Below are 20,124 nucleotides of genomic sequence, written 5' to 3' on the forward strand. Positions count from 1 at the left end.
ATGATGTCAAGGACTCAATCGATCCCATATACAATTCCCTTTGTCTAACGGTATTGTACTTGCCCGAGATTCGATCGTCGGTATGCCGATACCTTGTTCAATCTCGTTACCGGCAAGTCTCTTTACTCGTTCCATAACACATCATCCCGTGATCAACCCCTTGGTCACATTGTGCACATTATGATGATGTCCTACCGAGTGGGCCCAGAGATACCTCTCCGTCAACCGGAGTGACAAATCCCAGTCTCAATTCATGCCAACCCAACAGACACTTTCGGAGATACTTGTAGTGCACCTTTATAGCCACCCAGTTACGTTGTGACGTTTGGTACACCCAAAGCATTCCTACGGTATCCGGGAGTTGCACAATCTCATGGTCTAAGGAAATGATACTTGACATTAGAAAAGCTTTAGCATATGAACTACGATCTTTGTGCTAGGCTTAGGATTGGGTCTTGTCCATCACATCATTCTCCTAATGATGTGATCCCGTTATCAACGACATCCAATGTCCATGGTCAGGAAACCATAACCATCTATTGATCAACGAGCTAGTCAACTAGAGGCTTACTAGGGACATGGTGTTGTCTATGTATCCACACATGTATTTGAGTTTCCTATCAATACAATTATAGCATGGATAATAAACGATTATCATGAACAAGGAAATATAATAATAATAACTAATTTATTATTGCCTCTAGGGCATATTTCCAACAGTCTCCCACTTGCACTAGAGTCAATAATCTAGTTCACATCGCCATGTGATTAACACTGACAGGTCACATCATCATGCGACCAACATCCAAAGAGTTTACTAGTGTCACTAGTTCACATCACCATGTGATTAAGACTTAATTAGTTCTGGGGTTTGATCATGTTTTGTTTGTGAGAGAGGTTTTAGTCAACGGGTCTGCAACATTCAGATTCGTATGTACTTCGCAAATCTCTAGGTCATATTGTAAATACTGCTTCCACGCTCCACTTGGAGCTATTCCAAATGGTTGCTCCACTATACGTATCCGGTTTGCTACTCAGAGTCATTTGGATAGGTGTTAAAGCTTGCATCGACATAACCCTTTACGCCGAACTCTTTATCACCTCCATAATCGAGAAACATGTCCTTTATTTACTCCAAGGACAATTTTGACCGCTGCCCAGTGATCTATTCCTAGATCATTCTTGTACCCCTTGACTGACTCATGGCAAGGCACACTTCCGGTGCGGTACACAACATAGCATACTATAGAGCCTACGTCTGAAGCATAGGGGACGACATTCATCCTTTCTCTTTCTTCTGCCGTGGTCGAGCTTTAACTCTTAACTTCATACCTTACAACTCAGGCAAGAACTCCTTCTCTGACTGATCCATCTTGAACACCTTCAAGATCATGTCAAGGTATGTGCTCATTTGAAAGTACCATTTAGCGTTTTTGATCTATCCTCATAGATCTTGATGCTCAATGTTCAAGTAGCTTAATCCAGGTTTTCCATTGAAAAACACTTTTCAAATAACCCTATATGCATTCCAGAAATTCTACATCATTTCTGATCAACAATATGTCAACAACATATACTCATCAGAAATTCTATAGTGCTCCCACTCACTTCTTTGGAAATACAAGTTTCTCATAAACTTTGTATAAACCCAAAATCTTTGATCATCTTATCAAAGTGCATATTCCAACTCCGAGATGCTTACTCCAGTCCATGGAAGGATCGCTGGAGCTAGCATACCTTTTAGCATCCTTAGGATCGACAAAACCTTTATGATTGTATCACATACAACCTTTCCTTACGAAAACTGGTAAGGAAACTCGTTTTGACATCCATCTGCCAGATTTCATAAATGCAGCTAATGCTAACATGATTCCGACGGACTTAAGCATCGCTACGGATGAGAAAATATCATTGTAGTCAACTCCTTGAACTTGTGAAAAACTCTTCGCCACAAGTCAAGCTTCATAGACGGTGACATTACCGTCCATGTCTGTCTTCTTCTTAAAGATCCATTTATCTCAATGGCTTGCCGATCATCGGGCAAGTCCACCAAAGTCCATGCTTTGTTCTGATACATGGATCCTATCTCGGATTTCATGGTTTCTAACCATTTGTCGGAATTTGGGCCCACCATCGCTTCTCCATAGCTCGTAGATTCATTGTTGTCTAGCAACATGACCTTCAAGACAGGATTACTGTACCACTCTGACGTAGTAAGCATCCTTGTCACCCTACGAGGTATGGTAGTGACTTGATCTGAAACTTCATGATCACTATCATAAGCTTCTACTTCAATTGGTGTAGGCGCCATAGGAACATCTTCATGTGCCCTGCTACACACTTGTTGAAGTGACGGTTCAATAACCTCATCAAGTCTCCACCATCCTCCCACTCAATTATCGAGACAAACCTTTCCTCGAGAAAGGTCCCGATTCAAGAAACAATCCCTATTGCTTTCGGATCTGAATTAGGAGGTATACCCAACTATTTTGGGTATCCTATGAAGATGCATTTTATCCGCTTTGGGTTCGAGCTTATCAACCTGAAACCTTTTCACATAAGCGTCGCAGCCCCAAACTTTTAAGAAACGACAACTTAGGTTTCTCCAAACCATGGTTCAAACGGTGTCATCTCAACGGAATTACGTGGTGCCCTATAAAGTGAGTGCGGTTGTCTCTAATGCCTAACCCATGAACGATAGTGGTAATTCGATAAGAGACATCATGGCACGCACCATATCCAATAGGGTGCAACTATGATGTTCGGACACACCATCACACTATGGTGTTCCAGGCGGTATTAATTGTGAAACAATTTCCACAATGTCTTAATTGCGTGCCAGAGCTCATAACTCAGATACTCATCTCTATGATCATATCATAGAAATTTTATCCTCTTGTCACGATGATCTTCAACTTCACTCTGAAATTACTTGAACCATTCAATAATTCAGACTTGTGTTTCATCAAGTAAATATACTCAGTATCTACTTAAATCATCCGTGAAGTAAGAACATAATGATATTCACTGCATGCTTCAACACTCATTGGACTGCACACATCAAAATGTGTTACTTCCAACAAGTTGCTATCTTGTTCCATCTTACTGAAAACGAGGCTTTTCAGTCATCTTGCCCATGTGGTATGATTTGCATATCTCAAGTGATTCAAAATCAAGTGAGTCCAAACGATCCATCTGCTTGGAGTTTCTTCATGCGTATACACCAATAGACATGGTTCGCATGTCTCAAACTTTTCAAAAACGAGTGAGTCCAAAGATCCATCAACATGGAGCTTCTTCATGCGTTTTATACCAATATGACTTACATGGCAGTGCCACACGCAAGTGGTACTATCATTACTATCTTATATCTTTTGGCATGAAAATGTGTATCACTACGATCGAGATTCAATAAACCATTCTTTTAGGTGCAATACCATTGAAGGTATTATTCAAATAAACAGAGTAACCATTATTCTCCTTAAATGAATAACCGTATTGCGATAGACATAATCCAATCATGTCTATGCTCAACGCAAACACCAAATAACATTATTTGGGTTTAGCACCAATCTCGATGGTAGAGGGAGCGTGCGATGCTTGATCACATCAACCTTGGAAACACTTCCAACACATATCGTCAGCTCACCTTTAGCTAGTCTCCGTTTATTCCGTAGCCTTTTATTTCGAGTTGCTAACACTTAGCAACCGAACCGGTATCTAATACCCTGGTGCTACTAGGAGTACTAGTAAAGTACACATTAACATAATGTATATCCAATATACTTCTATCGACCTTGCCAGCCTTCTCATCTACCAAGTATCCAGGGTAATTCTGCTTCAGTGCCCGTTCCTCTCATTACAGAAGCACTTAGTCTCGGGTTTGGGTTCAACCTTGGGTTTCTTCACTGGAGCAACAACTGATTTGCCGTTTCATGAAGTACCCCTTCTTGCCCTCGCCCTTCTTGAAACTAGTGGTTTCACTAACCATCAACAATTGATGCTCCTTCTTGATTTCTACTTTCGTGGTGTCAAACATCGTGAATATCTCAAGGATCATCATATCTATCCCTGATTTGTTATAGTTCATCACGAAGCTCTAGCAGCTTGGTGGCAATGACTTTGGAGAAACATCACTATCTCATCTGGAAGATCAACTCCCACTCGATTCAAGTGATTGTTGCACTCAGACAATCTGAGCACAAGCTCAATGATTGAGCTTTTCTCCCTTAGTTTGCAGGCTAAGAAAATCGTCGGAGGTCTTATACCTCTTGACGTGGGCACGAGCCTGAAATCCCAATTTCAGCCCTCGAAACATCTCACATGTTCCGCGACGTTTCAAAATCTTCTTTGGTGCCTCATCTCTAAACCGTTTAACTGAACTATCACATAGTTATCAAAACGTGTATATCAAATGATCGCAACATCCACAGACGACGTTCGAGGTTCAGCACACCGAGCGGTACATTAAGGACATAAGCCTTCTACGCAGCAATGAGGACAATCCTCAGTTTACGGACCCAGTCCGCATAATTGCTACTATCAACTTTCAACTATATTTTCTCTAGGAACATATCTAAAACAGTAGAACTAAAGCATGAGCTATGACATAATTTGCAAAAACCTTTTGACTATGTTCAGGATAATTAAGTTCATCTTATGAACTCCCACTCAGATAGACATCCCTCTAGTCATCTAAGTGATTACATGATCCGAGTCAACTAGGCCGTGTCCGATCATCACATGAGACGGACTAGTCATCATCGGTGAACATCTTCATGTTGATCGTATCCACCATACAACTCATGCTCGACCTTTCGGTCTCTTGTGTTCCGAGGCCATGTCTGTACATGCTAGGCTCGTCAAGTTAACCTAAGTGTTACGTGTGTGTAAATCTGGCTTACACCCGTTGTATGTGAACATAAGAATCTATCACACCCGATCATCACGTGGTGCTTCGAAACGACGAACTTTCGCAATGGTGCATAGTTAGGGGGAACACTTTCTTGAAATTTTAATGAGGGATCATCTTATTTACTACCGTTGTTCTAAGCAAATAAGATGCATAAACATGATAAACATCACATGCAATCAAAAAGTGACATGATATGGCCAATATCATTTTGCTCCTTTTGATCTCCATCTTCGGGGCTCCATGATCATCATCGTCACCGGCATGACACCATGATCTCCATCATCATGATCTCCATCATCGTGTCTCCATGAAGTTGTCTCGCCAACTTATTACTTCTACTACTATGGCTACCGGTTAGCAATAAAGTAAAGTAATTACATGGCGTTGTTCAATGATACACAGGTCATACAATAAATAAAGACAACTCCTATGGCTCCTGCCGGTTGTCATACTCATCGACATGCAAGTCGTGATTCCTATTACAAGAGCATGATCAATCTCATACATCACATATCATTCATCACATTCTTCTTGGCCATATCACATCACATAGCATACCCTGCAAAAACAAGTTAGACGTCCTCTAATTGTTGTTTGCATGTTTTACGTGGCTGCTATGGGTTTCTAGCAAGAACGTTTCTTACCTACGCAAAACCACAACATGATATGCCAATTGATATTTACCCTTCATAAGGACCCTTTTCATCGAATCCTTCCGACTAAAGTGGGATAGACTGGCACCCGCTAGCCACCTTATGCACCAAGTGCATGTCAGTCGGTGGAACCTGTCTCACGTAAGAGTACGTGCAAGGTCGGTCCGGGCCGCTTCATCCCACAATACCATCGAAACAAGATTGGACTAGTAACGGTAAGCATATTGAACAAAATCAACGCCCACAACTACTTTGTGTTCTAGTAGTGCATAGAATCTACGCAATAGACCTAGCTCATGATGCCACTGTTGGGGAACGTAGCAGAAATTCAAAATTTTCCTACGTGTCACCAAGATCTATCTATGGAGAAACCAGCAACGAGGGGAAGGAGAGTGCATCTACATACCCTTGTAGATCGCTAAGTGGAAGCGTTCAAGAGAACGGGGTTGAAGGAGTCGTACTCGTCGTGATCCAAATCACCGGAGATCCTAGTGCCGAACGGACGGCACCTCCGTGTTCAACACACGTACAGCCCGGTGATGTCTCCCATGCCTTGATCCAGCAAGGAGAGAGGGAAAGGTTGAGGAAGACTCCATCCAGCAGCAGCACAACGGCGTGGTGGTGGTGGAGGAGCGTGGTAATCCTGCAAGGCTTCGCCAAGCACCTGCAGGAGAGGAGGAGGTGTCACGGGAGGGAGGGAGGCACCAGGGCTTCAGGTGCGGCTGCCCTCCCTCCCCTCCACTATATATAGGGGCAAGGGAGAGGGGGGGCGCAGCCTTGGCCCTTACTCCAAGGAAGGGTGCGGCTAGGGAGGAGTCCATCCTCCCCAAGGCACCTAGGAGGTGCCTTCCCCCTTTAGGACTCTCCCTTTCCCTCATCTCTTGGCGCATGGGCCTCTTGGGGCTGGTGCCCTTGGCCCATATAGGCCAAGGCGCACACCCCTACAGCCCATGTGGTCCCCCCGGGGCAGGTGGACCCCTGGTGGACCCCTGGACCCCTTTTGGCACTCCCGGTACAATACCGATAATGCGCGAAACTTTTCTGGCGACCAAAACAAGACTTCCCATATATAAATCTTTACCTCCGAACCATTCCGAAACTCCTCGTGACGTCTGGGATCTCATCCGGGACTCCGAACAACATTCAGTAACCACATACAAACTTCCTTTATAACCCTAGCGTCATCGAACCTTAAGTGTGTAGACCCTACGGGTTCGGGAATCATGTAGACATGACCGAGACATTCTCCGGTCAGTAACCAACAGCGGGATCTGGATACCCATGTTGTCTTCCACATGTTCCACAATGATCTCATCGGATGAACCACGATGTCAAGGACTCAATCGATCCCGTATACAATTCCCTTTGTCTAACGGTATTGTACTTGCCCGAGATTCGATCGTCGGTATGCCGATACCTTGTTCAATCTCGTTACCGGCAAGTCTCTTTACTCGTTCCATAACACATCTTCCCGTGATCAACCCCTTGGTCACATTGTGCACATTATGATGATGTCCTACCGAGTGGGCCCAGAGATACCTCTCCGTCAACCGGAGTGACAAATCCCAGTCTCGATTCGTGCCAACCCAACAGACACTTTCGGAGATACCTGTAGTGCACCTTTATGGCCACCCAGTTACGTTGTGACGTTTGGTACACCCAAAGCATTCCTACGGTATCCGGGAGTTGCACAATCTCATGGTCTAAGGAAATGATACTTGACATTAGAAAAGCTTTAGCATACGAACTACGATCTTTGTGCTAGGCTTAGGATTGGGTCTTGTCCATCACATCATTCTCCTAATGATGTGATCCCGTTATCAATGACATCCAATGTCCATGGTCAGGAAACCGTAACCATCTATTGATCAACGAGCTAGTCAACTAGAGGCTTACTAGGGACATGGTGTTGTCTATGTATCCACACATGTATTTGAGTTTCCTATCAATACAATTATAGCATGGATAATAAATGATTATCATGAACAAGGAAATATAATAATAATAACTAATTTATTATTGCCTCTAGGGCGTATTTCCAACAATCCATGTATTAGAACAAAATGTGGACTTTGGTGGACTTGCCCGATGATCGGCAAGCCATAGAAAATAAATGGATCTTCAAGAGGAAGGCAGACGCTGATAGTAGTGTTACTATCTACGAAGCTCGACTTGTCGCAAAAGGTTTTCAACAAGTTCAAGGTGTTGACTACTATGAGATTTTCTCAACTGTAGTGATGCTTAAATCCGTCTGAATCATGTTAGCAATTGCCATACTTTATGAAATCTGGCAAATGGATATCAAAATTGCATTCCTTAAATAGATATTTCTTAAAGAAGAGTTGTATATGATGCAACCAGAAGGTTTTGTCAATCCTAAAGGTGCTAACAAAGTGTGCGAGCTCCAGCGATCCATCTGTGGACTGGTGCAACCATCTCGGAGTTGGAATATATGCTTTGATAAGGTGATCAAAGTATATGGTTTTATACAAACTTATGGAGAAGCCTATATTTACAAGAAAGTGAGTGGGAGCACTACAGCCTTTCTGATAAGTATATGTGAATGACATATTGTTGATCGGAAATGATGTAGAATTTTCTAGAAAGCATAAAGGAGAGTTTGAAAGGAGATTTTGAAAGAAAGACCTCAGTAAAGCTGCTTACATATTGGGCATCAAGATCTATAGAGATAGATCAAGACACTTGATAAAGATTTTTCAATAAGTACATACCTTGACAAGTTTTTGAAAGAGTTCAAAATGGATCAGTCAAAGAAGGAGTTCTTGTATGTATTACAAGGAGTAAAGTTGAGTAATACTCAAAGCCAGACCACGGCAGAAAATAGAAAGAGAATGAAAGTCATTCCCTATGCCTCAGTCGTAGGTTCTATAAAGTATGCTATGCTATGTACCAGACCTAATGTGTACCTTGCCATGAGTTTGGCAAGGGGGTACAATAGTGATTTAGGAGTAGATCACTGGACAGCGGTCAAAATTATCCTTAGTGAGGACTAAGGAAATGTTTCTCGGTTATGGGGATAATAAAGAGTTCATCATAAAAAGTTACGTCGATGCAAGCTTTTACACCGATCCAGATGACTCTAAATCTCAATCTAGATACATATTGAAAGTGGGAGCAATTAGCTAGAGTAGCTCCATGCAAAGCATTGTAGACATAGAAAATTTGCAAAATACATACGACTCTGAATTTAGCAGCCCTGTTGGCTAAACTTCTCTCACAAGCAAAACATGATCACACCTTAGTACTCTTTGGGTGTTAATCACATAACAATGTGAACTAGATTATTGACTCTAGTAAACCCTTTGGTTGTTGGTTACATGGTGATGTGAACTATGGGTGTTAATCACATACAGATGTGAACTATTGGTGTTAAATCACATGGCGATGTGTGATACGTCTCCAACGTATCTATAATTTTTTATTGCTCCATGCTACTTTATCTACTGTTTTGGACTATATTGGGCTTTATTTTCCACTTTTATATTATTTTTGGGACTAACCTATTAACCGGAGGCCCAGCCCAGAATTGCTATTTTTTTTTGCCTATTTTAGTGTTTCGAGGAAAAGGAATATCAGACGGAATCAAAACGGAACGAAATCAACTGGAGAAGTTATTTTTGGAAGGAAAGTGATGACCCACAAGTATAGGGGATCTATCGTAGTCCTTTCGATAAGTAAGAGTGTCGAACCCAACGAGGAGCAGAAGGAAATGATAAGCGGTTTTCAGCAAGGTTATCTCTACAAGTACTGAAATAAGTGGTAACAGATAGTTTTGTGATAAGATAAAGTGTAGCGAGCAACTAGTAAAAAAAGTAAATAAAGTGCAACAAGGTGGCCCAATCCTTTTTGTAGCAAAGGACAAGCCTGAACAAACTCTTATAATAGGAAAAGCGCTCCCGAGGACACATGGGAATATCGTCAAGCTAGTTTTCATCACGCTTATATGATTCGCGTTCGGTACTTTGATAATTTGATATATGGGTGGACCGGTGCTTGGGTGCTGCCCTTACTTGGACAAGCATCCCACTTATGATTAACCTCTATTGCAAGCATCTGCAACTACAACAAAAGTATTAAGGTAAACCTAACCATAGCATGAAACATATGGATCCAAATCAGCCCCTTACGAAGCAACGCATAAACTAGGGTTTAAGCTTCTGTCACTCTAGCAACCCATCATCTACTTATTACTTCCCAATGCCTTCCTCTAGGCCAAATAATGGTGAAGTGTTATGTAGTTGATGTTCACATAACACCACTAGAGGTTAGACAACATACATCTTATCAAAATATTGAACGAATACCAAATTCACATGACTACTAATAGCAAGACTTCTCCCTTGTCCTCGGGAACAAACGTAACTACTCACAAAGCATATTCATGTTCATAATCAGAGGGGTAATAATGTGCATATAGGATCTGAACATATGATCTTCCACCAAATAAACCAACTAGCATCAACTACACGGAGTAATCAACACTACTAGCAACCTACTAGCACCAATCCCGGACTTGGAGACAAGAATTGGATACAAGAGATGAACTAGGTTTGGAGATGAGATGGTGCTGGTGAAGATGTTGATGGAGATTGCCCTCTCCCGATGAGAGGAGCATTGGTGATGACGATGGTGATGATTTCCCCCTCCCGGAGGGAAGTGTCCCCGGCAGAACAGCTCTGCCGGAGCCCTAGATTGGTTCCGCCAAGGTTCCGCCTCGTGGCGGCGGAGTCTCGTCCCGAAAGGTTCTCTTCTATTTTTTTCTCATCGAAAGACTTCATATAGGAGAAGACGGGCATTAGAGAGCCACCAGGGGGCCCACGAGGTAGGGGGCGCGCCCCCACCTTCGTGAGCAGGGTGTGGGCCCCCTGGCCTTCATCTTTGGCGACAATTTTTCTTTATTTATTTTAAGACATTCCGTGGAGTTTCAGGACTTTTGGTGTTGCGCAGAATGGGCCTCCAATATTTGCTCCTTTTCCAGCCCAGAATTCCAGCTGCCGGCTTTCTCCCTCTTCATGTAAACCTTTAAAATAAGAGAGAATAGCCATAAGTATTGTGACATAACGTGAAATAACAACCCATAATGCAATAAATATTGACATAAAAGCATGATGCCAAATGGACGTATCAACTCCCCCAAGCTTAGACCTCACTTGTCCTCAAGCGAAAAGCCGATAATAATAAATATGTCCTCATGTTTAGAGGTAGAGGCGTCGATAAAAAATAAAATACGGACATGAAGGCATCATGATTATTTCATAACAGCAACATAAATAGATTTTGTCATATGATTACTTATGTTCAAGTGATGATCTTTTCACAAAGCCAAAGTATGACTCAAAAACCTTATTGGGCACCAACAAATTATACCCTCAGTCATTGAAGCAATTGGAATTTATCATAACATCAGAAAGAGTCTATGTCAGAGCTTAAAAGCAAGTCCACATACTCAACTATCACTTAGTCCTTCATAATTGCTAACACTCACGCAATACTTGTGGTTACGGAGTTTTAATCGGACACAGAGAAAGATAGGGGTTTATAGCTTTTCCCCACAACCTTTTACCTCAAGGGTAATGTCAACAATAATAATTCATGCTCCCCCACATCCAATTAGATATATATATATCATGTTCTTTCCAACATGCTGAGCTTGCCAAAGGATAAAATGAAAAAGGAAAGGTGAAGATCACCGTGACTCTTGCATAAGGTAGAGGATAATAATAAAAGATAGTCCCTTCACAGAGGGAAGCAGAGGTTGTCATGCGCGTTTAGGGTTGATGCACAAAATCTTAATGCAAAAGAACGTCACTTTATATTGCCCCTTGTATTGAACCTTTATTATGCAGTCCGTCGCTTTTATTGCGTCCACAACAAGTTCGTACAAAGTTTATTTCTCCGCACTAATAAGTCATGCATATTTAGAGAGCAATTTTTATTGCTTGCACCGATGACAACTTACTTGAAGGATCTTACTCAATCCATAGGTAGATATGGTGGACTCTCATGGCAAAACTGGTTTAAGGATATTTGGAAGCACAAGTAGTATTTCTACCTGGTGCTGAGAATTTGGCTAGCATGAGAGGGTAAGGCAAACTCAACACGTTAGAGGATCCATGACAACATACTTTATCTCAGATGTAAGAAAACATAACTCATTATGTTGTCTTCCTTGTCCAACATCAACTCTTTAGCATGTCATATTTTAATGTGTGCTCCCAATCATAAAAGATGTCAATGATAATATATCTATATGTGAAACCTCTCTTTCCTTATTACTTCCTATTAATTGCAACGCTGACCAAAGCTATAATTGCCAACTCCCAACAACTTTTAATCATCATACTCTTTCTATGTGAAATCATTACTTTCACTAAGATCAATATGAACTCTTTGATTCTTCTTATTATTTTTCTTCTAACCACCCAAGATCATGGCAAAATACTCAAGCCCTTGACTCAACACTAATCTTTATTATATAGCTCACAGACTCGATTACAGAGAAGGATCATAAAGTAAAACTCAAAACTAGATCATGCCATGACTTTATTCTACTAAATCAAGATACTACTCAAGGGATCGAACTAAGAAAAACGGTAAAGATAGGAGTTGTGATGGTGATACGATACCAGGGCACCTCCCCCAAGCTTGGCAGTTGCCAAGGGGAGTGCCCATACCCATGTGATTATGTCCTCGGAGGTGATGGAGGTGGTGATGACGGTGGATAATTGCACATTGAGCGTAAAAGTTCCTCCAACTTGCGGATAATGTTCTTGAGCTTGGCAATATGATCTTCAACAAAATATTCTCCTGTGTAAGATACTTGTTCTATATGCGGGCTAACTCAATCTTCTGGAAGGCTTCAATCTCTGTTGGAGTGAAAAGATTAGGTAAAGGTTGAGGGATGTCTTCTTCTTTCACCACCGGAGCTTGAACCTCCATAGCCTTCTTGATCCTTTCATCCTTGTTGATCTCTTCTGGTTCCTCTCTTTTCAACTCTATCTTCAATAGCTAGGCATCCTTGTCTTTGTTGTTGGAGGAGGGAGAAGTCATGGTGCTCTAAATCTGCACAGAAATAGCTCGAAACAAAAACAGAGGATATTTGCGTGATACGAGAGTCAAAACCTTCAGGAGTATATATAATGAATTTTTACCGACCAAAATATATATCGTGCAAGAAAATGGAGTCCGGAGGGCACACGAGGTGCTCACGAGGTAGGGGGGCGCGCCCAGGGGGGTAGGGCGCGCCCTCCACCCTCGTGGAGGCCTCGTGTCCTCCCCGGACTGTTACTTATTTTTCTATTTTTCTAAATATTCCAAAACGGAGAAATATTGCCTTAAAAATTGTTTTGGAGTCGGTTTACTTACCGTACCACATACCTATTCCTTTTCGGAGTCTGGGACGTTCTGGAAAGTGTCCTTTATGTACTCCTCTGGGGTTACAGTTTCAATAATATTAGTTTCAACATTTATGGGATTACCTGAAATATAGTGTTTAATCCTTTGACCGTTTACCACCTTCGGATTTGTGCCTGCGAAGTTGTTGATTTTTATAGCACCGGAACGATAGACCTCCTCGATAACGTAGGGATCTTCCCATTTGGAGAGAAGTTTTCCTGCAAAAAATCTTAAACGAGAGTTGTATAGCAATACATAATCACCTACATTAAACTCACACTTTTGTATCCTTTTGTCATGCCATCTTTTGACTTTTTCTTTAAACAACTTCGCATTTTCATAAGCTTGGGTTCTCCATTCATTAAGTGAGCTAATATCAAATAACCTCTTCTCACCGGCAAGTTTGAAATCATAGTTGAGCTCTTTAATAGCCCAGTATGCCTTATGTTCTAGTTCGAGAGGTAAGTGACAAGCTTTTCCATAAACCATTTTACACGGAGACATACCCATAGGATTCTTGTATGCAGTTCTATAGGCCCATAATGCGTCATCCAGTTTCTTGGACCAATTCTGTCTAGACCTATTCACAGTCTTTTGCAAAATTAATTTGAGCTCTCTGTTGCTCAACTCTACTTGACCACTAGACTGCGGGTGATATGGAGATGCAATTCTATGATTAACGTCGTATTTAGCAAGCATCTTACGGAAAGCACCATGAATAAAGTGTGAACCACCATGAGTCATAAGATATCTAGGGACTCCAAACCTCGGAAAAATAACGTCCTTAAGCATTTTAATAGAGGTGTTATGATCAGCACTACTAGTTGGAATAGCTTCTACCCACTTAGTAACGTAATCAACAACAACTAAAATATGAGTATATCCATTAGAGGAAGGAAAAGGTCCCATATAATCAAAGCCCCAAACATCAAATGGTTCGACAACAAGTGAATAATTCATAGGCATTTCTTGACGTCTACTAATATTACCAATTCTTTGACATTCATCGCAAGACAAAACAAACTTACGGGCATCCTTGAAGAGAGTAGGCCAATAAAAACCGGATTGCAATACCTTATGTGCAGTTCTATCTCTAGCGTGGTGTCCTCCATAAGCTTCGGAGTGACACTTGCGTAGGATTTGTTCCTGTTCATGCTCAGGTACACAACTTCTGATGACACCATCTACTCCTTCTTTATAAAGATGTGGGTCATCCCAAAAGTAATGTCGCAAGTCATAGAAAAACTTTCTCTTTTGTTGGTATGTGAAGTTAGGTGGTATAAATTTAGCAACAATATAATTAGCATAATCAGCATACCATGGAGTGCTATGAGAAGTGCTTATGACATTTAATTGTTCATCAGAAAGCTATCATCAATAGGTAGTGGGTCATCAAGAACATTCTCTAACCTAGACAAGTTGTCTGCAACGGGGTTCTCAGCTCCCTTTCTATCAACAATATGTAAATCAAATTCTTGCAGCAGGAGAACCCTTCTAATGAGTCTAGGTTTTGCATCTTTCTTCTCCATAATATATTTAATAGCAGCATGATCAGTGTGAATAGTAACTTTGGAATCAACAATATAAGGTCTAAACTTATCACAAGCAAACACGACTGCTAAAAGTTCCTTTTCGGTAGTAGCATAATTTCTTTAAGCACTATCTAGAGTCTTACTGGCATAATGGATAACATTTAATTTCTTATCAACTCTTTGCCCTAGAACAGCACCTACAACATAATCACTAGCATCACACATAATTTCAAAGGGTAAATTCCAATCAGGTGGCTGAACAACAGGTGTAGAGACTAATGCTTTCTTAAGTATTTCAAATGCTTCTACGCAGTCATCATCAAAGACAAATGGTACATCTTTTTGTAATAAATTAGTCAGAGGCCGAGAGATTTTTGAGAAGTCCTTAATGAACCTCCTATAAAATTCGGCGTGACCAAGGAAACTTCTTATACCTTTGATGTCCTTGGGACATGGCATCTTTTCAATAGCATCAACCTTGGCTTTATCAACTTCAATACCTCTTTCAGAAACTTTGTGCCCCAAGACAATACCTTCATTAACCATAAAGTGGCACTTTTCCCAATTCAAGACAAGATTAGTTTCTTCACATCTCTGCAAAACTCGAGCAAGATTGCTCAAGCAATCATCAAAAGAGGAACCATAGACGGAAAAGTCGTCCATGAAAACCTCACAAATTTTCTCGCAAAAGTCAGAGAATATAGTCATCATGCATCTTTGAAAGGTAGCAGGTGCATTACATAAACCGAAAGGCATACGTCTATAAGCAAAAGTACCAAAAGGGCATGTAAAAGTAGTCTTTGATTGATCTTTAGCCGACACAGGTATTTGAGAAAAACCGGAATAACCATCTAGAAAGCAATAGTGTGTATGTTTGCATAATCTTTCTAGCATTTGATCAATAAAAGGTAAGGGGTAATGATCTTTCTTAGTAGCCTTGTTTAATTTACGGAAATCAATTACCATCCTATAACATGTAATAATTCTTTGCAGAATCAATTCGTCTTTGTCATTAGGGACAACAGTAATACCTCCCTTCTTAGGGACACAATGGACAAGACTTACCCACTGACTATCAGCAACGGGATAAATTATACCTGCCTCCAGAAGGTTGAGTATTTCCTTTCTTACCACTTCTTTCATCTTGGGATTTAGTCGTCGTTGAGGATCACAAACTGGTTTGGCATCAGCTTCCAAATTTATTTTATGTTGACATAGAGTGGGACTAATGCCCTTAAGATCATCCAGAGTATATCCAATAGCGGCACGGTGCTTTTTCAGAGTTTTCAATAATCTTTCTTCTTCATGCTCTGAAAGGTTAGCACTAATAATGATAGGATATATTTTCTTTTCATCAAGATAAGCATATTTAAAATTATCAGGCAACGGTTTAAGCTCAAACACAGGATCACCCTTGGGTGGAGGAGGATCCCCTAGGATTTCAACAGGCAAATTGTGTTGCAGAATAGGTTCCTGTTTAAAGAATACTTCATCTATTTCCCTTCTTTCATTCATGAACATATCATTTTCATGGTCTAGCAAATAGTGTTCTAAAGGATCACTAGCAGGTACAGCAATTGAAGCAAGACCAATAATTTCATCCTTACTAGGCAATTCTTCCTCACGATGTTGTTTACTAAATTTAGAGAAATTAAACTCATGAACCATATCATCCAAGCCAATAGTAACAACATTCTTTTTGCAGTCTATCTTAGCATTAACAGTATTCAAGAAGGGTCTACCAAATATAATGGGACAAAAGCTATCTTGTGGAGAACCAAGAACAAGAAAATCAGCGGGATATTTGGTTTTCCCACACAAGACTTCAACATCTCTAACAATTCCCACTGGAGAAATAGTATCTCTATTGGCAAGTTTAATTGTAACATCAATATCTTCTAACTCAGCAGGTGCAATATCATGCATAATTTCTTTGTATAAGTCAATGGGTATAACACTAGCACTAGCACCCATATCACATAAGCCATGATAACAATGATCTCCTATTTTAACAGAAATAACAGGCACGCCTACCACAGGTCTATGTTTATCTCTATCACAGGGTTTAGCAATTCTAGCAGTTTCACCAGAGAATTGAATAACATGCCCATCAATATTATCAGACAAGAGATCTTTAACAATAGCAATATTAGGTTCTACTTTGACTTGCTCAGGAGGTGTATAAGTTCTAATATTGCTTTTACGAACAACAGTTGAAGCTTTAGCATGATCCTTCATTCTAACAGGGAAAGGTGGTTTCTCAACATAAGAAGTGGGAACAATAGGATCATTATACATGACAGTCTTTTCTTCAACTTTAATAGGTGCAGCTACTTTTACTTCTATGGGAGGATGATATTTAAACCACTTCTCCTTGGGGAGATCAACATAAGTAGCAAAAGATTCACAGAAAGAAGCTACTATCTCAGAGTCGAGTCCATATTTAGTGCTAAACTTACGGAAAATATCGGTATCCATAAAAGATTTAACACAATCAAACTTAGGTGTCATACCTGACTCCTTACCTTCGTCGAGGTCCCAATCTTCAGAGTTGCGTTTAATTCTATCCAATAAATTCCATCTGAATTCAATAGGCTTCATCATAAAAGAGCCAGCACAACAATTATCGAGCATGGTGCGATTGTTACCAGAAAGCCGAGCATAAAAACTTTGCATAATTACTTCTTTTGTGAGCTCATGATTGGGGCATGAATATAACATTGATTTAAGCCTCCCCAAGCTTGAGCGATGCTTTCTCCTTCGCGAGGCCAAAAATTATATATATAATTGCGATCACGATGAACAAGATGCATAGGGTAATACTTTTGATGAAATTCCAATTTCAATCTTTTATAGTTCCATGATCTCATATCATCACATAGCCTATACCATGTCAATGCGTCTCCCTCCAAAGATAAAGGGAAAGCCTTCTTCTTAACAACATCATCGGGTATACCTGCAAGCTTAAATAGTCCACAAATATCATCCACATAGCGTAGATGTTCGTCAGGATGCTTTGTTCCATCTCCTGCGAAAGTGTTAGCTAGCAGTTTTTCCATCATACCCGAAGGAATCTGAAAAGGAGTTTAATTTTCAGTAGGTTCAATAGGTTCAGTAGGTTGAGGAGCAACTCTTGGCTCAACTGGACGGGGTGAAGATACCCCGAACAAGCCCCTCAGACAATTACTTTCCATAGTAACAAGTGACAGAAAATTTCAGCACACTAAATAATTTTTTCCTTACCAAATTCCACCTACCAAAGGCGCTTCACTCCCCGACAACGGCGCCAGAAAAGAGTCTTGATGACCCACAAGTATAGGGGGTCTATCGTAGTCCTTTCGATAAGTAAGAGTGTCGAACCCAACGAGGAGCAGAAGGAAATGATAAGCGGTTTTCAGCAAGGTATTCTCTGCAAGTACTGAAATAAGTGGTAACAGATAGTTTTGTGATAAGATAAAGTGTAGCGAGCAACAAGTAACAAAAGTAAATAAAGTGCAGCAAGGTGGACCAATCCTTTTTGTAGCAAAGGACAAGCCTGAACAAACTCTTATAATAGGAAAAGGCTCCCGAGGACACATGAGAATATCGTCAAGCTAGTTCTCATCACACTCATATGATTCGCGTTCGGTACTTTGATAATTTGATATGTGGGTGGACCGGTGCTTGGGTGCTGCCCTTACATGGACAAGCATCCCACTTATGATTAACCTCTATCGCAAGCATCCGCAACTACAACACAAGTATTAAGGTCAACCTAACCATAGCATGAAACACATGGATCCAAATCAGCCCCTTACGAAGCAACGCATAGACTAGGGTTTAAGCTTCTGTCACTCTAGCAACCCATCATCTACTTATTACTTCCCAATGCCTTCCTCTAGGCCCAAATAATGGTGAAGTGTTATGTAGTCGATGTTCACATAACACCACTAGAGGTTAGACAACATACATCTTATCAAAATATCGAACGAATACCAAATTCACATGACTACTAATAGCAAGACTTCTCCCTTGTCCTCAGGAACAAACGTAACTACTCACAAAGCATATTCATGTTCATAATCAGAGGGGTAATAATGTGCATATAGGATCTGAACATATGATCTTCCACCAAATAAACCAACTAGCATCAACTACAAGGAGTAATCAACACTACTAGCAACCTACTAGCACCAATCCTGGACTTGGAGACAAGAATTGGATACAAGAGATGAACTAGGGTTTGGAGATGAGATGGTGTTGGTGAAGATGTTGATGGAGATTGCCCTCTCCCAATAAGAGGAGCGTTGGTGATGACGATGGTGATGATTTCCCCCTCCCGGAGGGAAGTGTCCCCGGCAGAACAGCTCTGCCGGAGCCCTAGATTGGTTCCGCCAAGGTTCCGCCTCTCGTGGCGGTGGAGTCTCGTCCCGAAAGGTTCTCTTCTATTTTTTTCTCATCGAAAGAATTCATATAGGAGAAGACGGGCATCGGAGAGCCACCAGGGGGCCCACGAGGTAGGGGGGCGCGCCCCCACCCTCGTGAGCAGGGTGTGGGACCCTTGGCCTTCATCTTTGGCGACGATTTTTGTTTATTTATTTTAAGACATTCCATGGAGTTTCATGAATTTTGGAGTTGCGCAGAATGGGCCTCCAATATTTGCTCCTTTTCCAGCCCAGAATTCCAGCTGCCAGCTTTCTCCCTCTTCATGTAAACCTTGTAAAATAAGAGAGAATAGCCATAAGTATTGTGACATAATGTGAAATAACAACCCATAATGCAATAAATATTGACATAAAGCATGATGCAAAATGGATGTATCAGAAAGCCACCGGATAGACTTGGACTCTACGTCAGAAGATACGGGAGCTCGCCACGAGGGTGGGGGGCGCGCCCACCCCCCTAGGGCGTGCCCCCTACCTCGTGGGTCCCCCGAAGCTCCACCGACGTACCCCTTGCACCCATATATATCTACGTACCCTAAAACTTCCAGAACAGAAGATAGATCGGGAGTTCCGCCACTGCAAGCCTCTGTAGCCACCAAAAACCTCTCGGGAGCCCGTTCCGGCACCCTGCCGGAGGGGGAATCCATCACCGTCTGCCATCTTCATCATCCCGACGCTATCCATGACGAGGAGGGAGTAGTTCACCCTCGGGGATGAGGGTATGTACCAGTAGCTATGTGTTTGATCTCTCTCTCTCTCTCTCGTGTTCTCTCTCGTGTTCCCTCTATAGCATGATCTTGATGTATCCCGAGCTTTGATATTGTAGTTGGATCTTATGATGTTTCTCCCCCTCTACTCTCTTGTGATGAATGGAGTTTCCCCTTTGAAGTTATCTTATCAGATTGAGTCTTTTATGAGAACACTTGATGTATGTCTTACCGTGCTTATCTGTGGTGACAATGGGATATCATGTGCCTCTTGATGTATGTTTTGGTGACCAACTTGCGGGTTCCGCCCATGAACCTATGCATAGGGGTTGGCATACGTTCTTGACTCTCCGGTAGAAACTTTGGGGCACTCTTTGAAGTACTTTTATGTTGGTTGGATGAATCTGAGATTGTGTGATGCATATAATATAATCATGCCCACAGATACTTGAGGTGAAAATGTAGTATCTAGGTGAC

This window comes from Triticum aestivum, chromosome 3B (assembly GCF_018294505.1).
Source record: "Triticum aestivum cultivar Chinese Spring chromosome 3B, IWGSC CS RefSeq v2.1, whole genome shotgun sequence".
Classification (NCBI taxonomy): Eukaryota; Viridiplantae; Streptophyta; class Magnoliopsida; order Poales; family Poaceae; genus Triticum; species Triticum aestivum.